The 7,500-nt window shown below is 44.7% G+C and overlaps 1 long non-coding RNA gene across 1 annotated transcript in view; it reads left to right on the top strand.

Moving 5' to 3' along the window:
* The first annotated feature begins 1,717 nt into the window (after window positions 1-1,717).
* The window catches only part of LOC135103287 (uncharacterized), a 68,609-nt gene continuing 62,826 nt past the window's right edge, over window positions 1,718-7,500 (top strand). Inside the window, exon 1 of the long non-coding RNA XR_010269974.1 lies at window positions 1,718-1,845. This is a non-coding gene — a long non-coding RNA (uncharacterized LOC135103287). The remainder of the gene's footprint in view (window positions 1,846-7,500) is intronic.

The following is a 7,500-nucleotide window of genomic DNA, read 5'->3' as shown; positions in this document are numbered from 1 at the left end:
AGCATCCAACATCCCCCTCTTTTACTCTCTTACCATCTTTTACTGTTCTTATTCCTTTTATTCATTTTTATCCTATTCTTTTCCTATTTTATTCTTGTTTCCTCTTCGTTTCCTGTCAGACACGTTCATCTCTCATATCCATCCCAGTGTGTGCGTCTGACTCCTCTCTTCTCTTCCTCTACAGCCTCCAGGCAAACTGTCTTCTGCGTATTTATTTACATTGCTCTTGTGTTACCGGGACTGTCAGTGTACGAGTATCTCTGGGTCTGAACGCACGTCAGATGATGCTTCCTGCTCTTGCCACTCACTGCCACACACACGCACACACACACACACACACACACACACACACGGGATGTAATAATGTTCTGCAAGTTTTATCTTACTCGTCTTTATCAGTCCAGTACTAATTATCCTTGCCGTTATGCGCAGGGCTTCATTAAGCTACATTGCTCAACTAATGAGGTCCAAAGGTCAAAGGCACGGCGCAGAGAAGGCTGGACTGGCAAGGATCACTTCTCGGTGCGTGGATGTGATGCTGGGGTGGTGATGCTGGGGTCTGATTGGCGGCACTTGCTGAAAGGTGGTGGAGACGCAGAAGATGAACACTGCTGATATACGTAAAGTTAGGATGTTCTTCGGGTCTGCAGGAAGTGAGTGTTACGTGTTACCTGTTGGTGAGTGGATGGTTTAAGTCTTTAGGATATGGATAGTGGACAAGTAAGGGGGGTTCATTTATGTTTTGTTCATTTGTTTCGTTTTTCGAGTTGGTAGTGAATAGCTGAATTTCTTGACCTACACTATCATTATCCTATATTTTCTCTTATTTCTTTTTTTCCTTTGCTATTGGGCATTGCTATAACTAGGTAGGTTATGATGAGTACTAACCCTTTGCTCTGACCCCAGGACATCACAGCCATGAATAGGTGATATGGTAAGCTGTTTTAATCTTTTTTCGCCCCAAACACTCGCACAAACACATCCCCACGCATATTATGTAACAAAGCCCCAACGCGAGCAGCCGGAAAACCTGTGGGTGGCTGTAACTCATCACGGCGAGGCACGGTACACTTGTCACTTTAGATTGATAATATTAATAACTTGCACGCCTGGTTACCCGCTGATGGGAGGCCGGCGCAGGGCTGCCACTCGCCGCGCACCTGCTGCCGCCCTGGGAATGACCAATTAATAATATTTTTCTTTACCTCATTTATGTATTTTTCTTAAAACGAATGAACCACTTATTTATCGGTCTTATTTATTTATTCATTTATTATTTTATTTTTTTTTATTTTTGAGTATTGGAAAGACTCGTGTTAAAAAATGTATGGAGCCAATAATGCCCTACCAGTATGTTATGTCTTGGTAGGGTTTTACAGTAAACCATTGGTTGCTTCTATGTAAGTCTAGTTAAATTGTTATTGTTGATTTATTATGGATATTTGTATTGCCTGCTAAATTCAAGTGTTTGGTTGTATCCGTTTAAAGTGCGGGGTGAGGCAAAGACTAGCCCCGTGTTCCAATAATGCATGTTTTTTCATCGCTTTGGAAAATAACATTCAAAATAATTCATTTGAACAGTTGATATGACATATATTATTTCAAATAAGAATACGAGTGCAAGCAACACTACCTATCAGTCTACATCGATAATTTTTAGAAGCAGAACATTTTACCTACGAAGGATGACGGCAAGCAGCCGGTGGCCATTCTCCCTCGTGAGCTCGGCGAGTGTATACTCGTACGTGACTATGGTATTCATCTACTTAGTTTTTCCTCCCTGTCTTGCCCTTGTGCGTGAGGGATCTCCCTGTACGTCAGGCCGCCGCATCGCCCATCAGGAAGGTAAGGAAGAAATCCGGTGTGGCCAGGAGAGGCTCAGGGGACGATGAAAGGTTAGGAGTGACTACTTCTGGAAGTTTCCTATGTCAGGGGCACTGAGGGGGCAGGTCAGGGGTGCCAACAAGGTCGGCCATTTACTGCTTACCTAACATTTGTGGATTGTAATTTAACAGTGACGTGCCTTGGTTAATTTTTATGGCAGGGGATGTGACAGTGGGGAACTAGGCAGCAGGATTAGTTAGTGATTGCTTGTTAGGTGGGGAGAAGGGAGGGTTGTTAGTCTTAATTGGTGGTTACAGCCGAGTTCAAGGCCTCCCTGCATCCGTGGCACCTGTGTACAGTGTATAGGCTTGTTAGTGGTTAACTTAATGTGCTCATCTGACCCCCATTCAAACGAGGCGCTCGTTTTCTTTACGTAGAGGTCTTAAAGCCTTGTGCAGGGAATTATCACCAAACTAGCTTGTTATAGGGGATGCAGTGACGTCACGCATTGCCACGCTGCCATTTTTAATTGCTTGTGTAACGGTTATTATGTTCCTGACCTTCAAATTTTATAGTTTTGTCATTATTATCATTATTGTTGTGTGTGTGTGTCCAGAGACCAGAGTATCCACACACACACACACACACACACACACACTGCCAGTAGGAGAGTAGCGCGGGAGGGAGTAGGAGTAGTGTAGTAGATACAATAATGCAGTTGGCAGTGTTATGGTTTATTATTACATCACGTGTTCCCTGCCATGTCCCGTGAAATATTTTGGAAATTGATATTTTGTTGGAATTTATTATGTTGTGCAAATATGAATGTGATTAGTGTCAGTCATGCAAGCAGCCTTTATATAAATTGACGTTTATTGTATGAAATAGGATTTACGTCTCATTCTCCGACACAGTATGCGTTGTGTGATTCATTTTTGGGTGGGTGGCCTCTGATTCCCCGCCGCGGTGGTAATGGCGTGTGGGAAAATGTACGCGTGGGGAGGTGATCTGAATGGTCGTGTTGAGTAAGCCAGTGTGCCTCTTACTGCTGGGGTGCTGAAGTTTTGTGGAGTGGATTGCATGGCTTAAACTCTCTCTCTCTCTCTCTCTCTCTCTCTCTCTCTCTCTCTCTCTCTCTCTCTCTCTCTCTCTCTCTCTCTCTCTCTCTCTTCTACACAGGCTCTATGATATTTTCTATTCCAGATTCACACCCACTACCTTTAACATGTGCCTTATCATCATCATCACCATCAGCACCACCACCACTTCCTTCATTACCATTACCATCAATCATCACTATCATTATCATCATGCTTTAATGTTCAGTGCACACACCCTCACTACCTTCCATTTTCCTCATCACCACTCCTGTTTGGCATCCACCTCATCCCTTCAGCCATCACCACAGTCATCACCACCATCACCAATTACCTACAGATTAGTTTCCACGAGTACAAAAGCCTTTCTTGACTTCCTCGAATCATCTGCACTGCTTATCTATATACAACAGTTATCCAATAATTAATTCCCCCTGTTTCTGACTCTGTTCTCTCTCGCTCTATATCGGCATTGTGCCCTTTCCCAGTACAGTGTTTAGTGTGTGACCAACTGTAAACCTAACCAGAACAAACGTAACTAAACCGAACCTAATCTGACTTACTATAAACCTAACCTAACCTAACCTAACCAAAACTAACGTAACCAAACTTAACCTAATCTGACTTACTATAAACCTAACCTAACCTAACCTAATCTGACCTGACCTGACCTGACCTAACTCAACCTAATCTAATCATGTATAAATCTAACCTAACTTAATCCACCTTTCTATTCACCTAACCTAACTAAACCAACTATAAACCCTAACCTGATCTGACCTGACCTAATCTAACCTAACTTAACGTAACCTGACCAGCGTAATATAACGACCAAATTAAATACAAACCTAACCTAACCTAACGTGACCAGACTAGCTATAAACCTAACCTGACCTGATCCACGTATTGTTGGCAGCATTGCGTGTATGTAGCCTCGCCGCAGACCTGATTAAAACGTGTTGAATTAACCGGGAATGCTGTGCCGTGCCATCCATCATTCACGTTTGATAATTGCTTGTCGTTATTACATGTATTTCCCGGCACATAGCTCGCCGTTTGTGCCGCCCTGCTGATGTGGTGGCGGTGGTGGTGGTGGTGGTTGTGGTGGACTGATAGTATTGTTGGTGGTAGTAATGATGTGTATGATAGTAATGGTGGTGATTGTTGTAATGGTGGTTATTGTGATATTGCGATTAAAGTGATGTTGGTGTGGTGGTGGTGGTGGTGGTGGTTGTGGGTGGTAGGATAGGTATAGGGAATGTAGGGTGGAATAGAGAGAGAAAGGAGAGATTGGGGAGGAAACACGGGGATTGGGACAAAAAAAATTAAAGGCGTATTTGTGATGATAAAGAATAAAAGGACGTCTTGTGAATGTGTTGAAATGTTTAGACGATGGCTTCGAGATGCTCTAACCTAACGTAACTCAACCTAACGTAAAGTACTAATCATTACCGTAATAGTTTTTGTGGTCCCTTTTCATTGCTAAAAAAAAAAAAGTTGTATTTAACTTCATCGTTATTTTCTGTGCCATTTCCAGGCCATTTATATCCCTGAATCGATTTTTCTTGGTGTATAAATTTCAATAACCCTTTCTTCGGTGACATTTATTCATGAACCATTGCTCCTGTTGGTATTTATTTATTTTCCTTTTTTTTTCGGGAACCTTTACCACTGTACCGTTATTTATTTTCCTGGGAGTATTAATTTCTGCACATTCTTTTTTCGGGAACATGCCTTGTCCTGTAATTGTTTCTAGTGACTTTTTTTTTTTTTTTTTTCCTGAGACAGTGCAGCGCTAATCAGCAGGTCGTCTTACTGTAGGCTGGCTTAATGTCTCCCGGCGGTAACCAAACAAACTGAGGGACACACGAAATGGAAGGACGACTAATAAAGGCGACAAGAGAAAATTCAAACATAATAAAGATAGGCTGTGAGTGAGAACACACACAAACCACAACTGTCCGCCACGCTGAACAAACTGTGTAGGAAGTCTTTTCAGTGCGGAGGGTCAGGGTGATGTCCCTCCAGCTGTCCATGTTTGTCGTACAGTTTACAGATTGCAGTAATGTGGAGCGTGGAAGTGTTAGGCCAGCTGTCCCCCTTCGTCCACTCCCCAGCCCCATGCCATCCCATCTACTGCCTTCCCCTCGTGTAATAGGGCGCTTAGCTCTGTGCCGCCCGCCGCCAGAAACACTTCCCGCCGCCAGATACACACTTTAACGCTTAATTACTCCCGGCTCCACGGCGCTCCTGGCTGGAGAGTCTCGGCGCCACAGAGGTCAGTTTCCCGGGCCTATGTGGCGGGTCCTCACCCTCACGGCTCCCCTGCGTGGCCCGTGACGGCTCGGGAGGGTCAGCTATCAAGTGACCGCAGGCGAGGCAGACACGTGTTACTTATTGTTCTTGTTGGCAGGTCACACGACCCTCGCGGTGATGGACGAGGGGCGCGGCGCGGATGGGATGGTGGTGGGGAGGGGGGCAGGGGGAGAATAGGCATTGAGTCAGGGTAGTTAGACTGTTTCTTGGAGGAACGCGTGTCTGGATGGGGAAGGGGAGGGAATGAATGCATCGCAGAGGACCGTGTTGCTAGCCTTCTCTATGTGCCTTTAAAATTACTGACGTCTTTGTGGTATTTGTTCTTTTTAGGGATATCATCAACTGAACGTGGACGTAACTCGTTCTTGCAGTCTGTTTTGGGTGTGTGTGTGTGTGTGTGTGTGTGTGTGTGTGTGTGTGTGTGTGTTCAAGTGGTATCGTGTAAATAGAATGGTATGTGATATATCTAATGTGTTACCGATCTTCAGCTACACACCACACACACACACACACAAAGGACACAAAAATGGTGCCACAGGTAGTCTGTGTGTCCTGGCGGCGGCCAAACATTCCTCTCGCTGCTCCGGACTTGCCTTCCTCGCGTGGATTGTTTGGTGACTAAGTTTTGGGGAATGTGAAGGAGCAGTGAGATGTGTCCGGCCTGTCCTGTGGGGCTGAAAAATAATCGTGTGTGTGTGTGGGTGGGTGGGTGGGTGAATGGGTGCGGGTGGATCTTGTATTCGCTTCTTTAGTTTCTGGGCACGTGAATCAGTACAAACCATTCGTAAAGATAGAAATACCAGCTGATCACGAAGGATGCTGAAGTAGGAAGGAGAGGACCAGCAAGTGTGTGTTGGATGCTGGACGCAGTGAGGTCAATGGAGAGAGTCGAGGGCTAGGACACGCAGGTCAGTGGGGGGGGTGGGGTTAGAATGTCAGGCAGGGAAACTTTCTAAACGCCAGGAAGTCTCATCTCTCAGGGCTTGGTGCGTCATGGCAAGAGTGTGTCAGGAGTGTGTCATTCTTACATTCATGGAGGGAGGAGCTTGGCGTGCCTGGCTGGTGGCGGCAGTATCATATCGCCTTCCGCCAGCCCAGTGCATCCGTCACCTTTACACGCGCCACCGATTGGAGCAGAATCTAAATTTCGTGACAAAAAAAAAAAAAAAGACAAAATTCAGTTGTGCCGGAATACACGCCATAGACTCCCACCAGGGAAATTGTTTGAAAATAGGATTGAGAAACGGCACGGTGAAAATGTCCATTGAGTTTTGGCCAGCTGGCGTGCTGCATTGGATCAGACTGGCCGGTGTGGGAGTGGGCCACACCGCGGTGCCAGGCAGTGTGAGACGTGGGACTTTTTGACACATGGGGGAGGCTGACTAAAGTATACAAAACTCGCCAGTAAAAAAAAAAAAAAAAAATCCGGTTATATATCAGGGAGAAATGACGAATGGGATCTCGAGTCCACCATGCCAGATTTTATTATTTTAATTTATTTTGATGCTATAATTTTTGTTTAAGCCGTGATGCCTAGGGCGGCAAGAACTCTTGGCAAGTATTTCTTTTGTTATTTTTAGCATGAAAACAGTAGACGGGAATAGAACAGCAGCACCAGAAACGAAAATGATGATAAAACTATAAAATAACAAGAATAAATAACAAAAGTAACTAACAAACAACAAGAAAAACAACAATAACAAAGAATAACAATAACATAATAAGAATAGCAATAACAGCACCACCACCACCACCACCACCACCACCAATACCAACACCACCACCACCACCATCACCATAACCATCACCATCACCATCACCACTACCACCACCAAAACAACAACAACAACAACAAACAAACACCAACAACAAACACAGTAGAGTAGAGACAAAAGCGGCAGTATCGCTCAGTCCTGCAATGCATTGTAATATTGATTTAATTTACCCGTTCATCAACAAGAACATGGGAATCATTGTGTCGGCGCAGCAGCTCCACGCGGACTAACCAATCCGGGAATTACATTTTACTGAAGAGTAATCGGGGGATTTTAAGTAATTAACAAACTGTAAACCGAATTGAGTGCTGAAGTATAGTATTGTTCAGTGTGGCGGGTGATCTGTGTGTGTGAGAGAGAGAGAGAGAGAGAGAGAGAGAGAGAGAGAGAGAGAGAGAGAGAGAGAGAGAGAGGGTGGGGTAGAACAATGTATGGTATGGAAATGGGAAAAAAGATGAAGAACAGGAGGAGGAGCTGTGTGTGTGTGT

Source organism: Scylla paramamosain, chromosome 9 (genome assembly GCF_035594125.1).
Source record: "Scylla paramamosain isolate STU-SP2022 chromosome 9, ASM3559412v1, whole genome shotgun sequence".
In the NCBI taxonomy this organism is placed as follows: domain Eukaryota; kingdom Metazoa; phylum Arthropoda; class Malacostraca; order Decapoda; family Portunidae; genus Scylla; species Scylla paramamosain.
Note: the sequence above shows the minus strand (reverse complement) of the source record. Positions and strands in the feature narration are given on the sequence as shown.